General features: G+C 41.2%; 1 pseudogene; it reads right to left on the bottom strand.

The window, feature by feature from the left end:
• Positions 1-630: 630 nt before the first annotated feature.
• LOC115839078 (glyceraldehyde-3-phosphate dehydrogenase-like) lies at positions 631-1,616 on the bottom strand (annotated as a pseudogene).
• Between the last annotated feature and the right edge of the window lie 427 nt (positions 1,617-2,043).

Below are 2,043 nucleotides of genomic sequence, written 5' to 3'. Positions count from 1 at the left end.
AACTAAAGCTAAATTTTATTCTTCAAAATAAATGAATAATGTAAATTTGTATGGCTGTGCCCTTGATTTAGTATAGCAAGGAATTTTTTAATCACTCATTTGCTAATCAAAGATGTATTATAATCTTTGACAGAGTATCCCTGAATTCATTAGTTTAATGACAGGATATATTTTAATGAAATATTGTTTAATATGGCTTTGCAATCAACAGATAGCTATTAAATATTTACTGGGAGCATGTCAAGCACAAGACCTATTACTCAAGCTTTGCTAAACTACCTGTTTTCTAGACTGAATTAGTTATAGATTCTTGGGCAAATGTTCTTGCACAGAGGTGGGCAAATGACGTCACAACATTTCCTAGAACACAATCTATTCCCATCTCTTCAAGCAGTCCCTGATGACTTTATTTATTTATTTTTGACTGGGTACTGTGCACTTTATTGATGGCAAGTGATAAGGTAGAGTTTCCTAGGTCCTTCCTCTTCTTCAGGGGTCTGGGATAGAAACTGTGTCAAGAACTGGAGATCCTCCAGTTGGGTCAAAGATTGAGTTGGGGCAAAGACTCCCCAGCAGTAAGCACCTCTTTATTCCTCTCCTGTTCTCACTGGGGCTGGTGTTCCAGGGGACTCACTCCTTAGAGGTCATGTGGACCATAAGGTCCACCACTTTATTGCTGTAGCCAAATACATTGTCATAAAATGAGCTTGACAAAGTGGTCATGGAAGGCAATACCAGTCCCAGCAACAAAGGTGGGAGAGTGGGTGTCACCTTTAAAGTCGCAGGAAACAACCTAGTCCTCAGTGTAGCCCAGGATATCCTTTAGGGCTTCCTCCAATGCCTGCTTCACCGCCTTCTTGATGTCATCATATTTAGAAGCTTTCTGCACACTGCAGAGCAGATCCAGCACTGAAACATTAGGGGAAGGGACACAGAAGGCCATGCCAGTGAGCTTCCCAGTCAGCTCAGGAAGACCTTTCCCACAGCCTCAGCAGCACCAATAGAAGCAAGAATGATGTTCTGGGCTTCCCCACAGTCATGACACCACAGTTTCTCAGAGGTACCATCTACATTCTTCTGGGAAGAAGTGATGGCAAGGACTGTGATCATGCATCCCTCCACAATGCCAAAGTTGTCATAAATGACTTTGACCAAGAGGGCCAAGGAGTTTGTGATGCAGGAGGCATTGCTGACAATCTTGAGAGAGCTGTCATACTTCCCATGGTTCATGCCCATCACAAACATGGGGGCATTAGCAGAAGAAGAAGAGGTGATGACTCTTAGGTTCAACGTGAGCCCTAGTCTTCTCCAAGCTAGTGAAGACACCAGTGGACTCTACAACATAATCAGCACCAAAATCACTTCATTTGATGTTGGCAGAATCTTGTTCGTGGAAGATGGAAGTTATATTTCCATTGAAGACATGCTTCCAGTTCTCAGCCTTGACTCTACCACTGAAATTGCCATGGGTGGAATCATACTGGAACATGTAGAATATGTAATTGAGGTAATGAAGGGGCCACGGATGGCAAGCAATATTCACTTTGCCAGAGTTAAAAGTGCCCTGGTGACCAGGTGCCCTATTGGTCAAATCCATTTACTCCAACCTTCATCATTGTGTCTCAGGGTCATGGCTTGACATGCAGAAAGATGTGGCTGCCTGTTGAAAAAAGCAGCACATAGAGCCTCAATCACTTTACTTTTCTCCTTCTCAAACAAACTTAAGTTATATTATATCCTATGATAAATCCCAGTTATCTTTTATTTATTCATTCATCCATTCACAGAACATGTTACCTGCTATCTAGTATTTACATGATAAATTTTCACTGATAAATAATTTTAGCAACACGGTAAGTGCACTATATTACATAGCTTTACAGCAATAACAACCTCAAACATTTATTTTTCATTCATATTACCTGTAGGTAGTTGTGGTTTGGCTACTGTGACTCTCATTATTCTCATTATTCCCAGTAGTTACATTCTACAAAGTCACCATGAATGCTGAGTTAGCACTTACTGAACTACTGTTTCAAGGGG

Source organism: Globicephala melas, chromosome 10 (assembly GCF_963455315.2).
Source record: "Globicephala melas chromosome 10, mGloMel1.2, whole genome shotgun sequence".
NCBI classification, from domain to species: Eukaryota; Metazoa; Chordata; class Mammalia; order Artiodactyla; family Delphinidae; genus Globicephala; species Globicephala melas.
The sequence above is the reverse complement of the archived record's forward strand: the minus strand, read 5'-3'. Positions and strand labels throughout refer to the sequence as shown.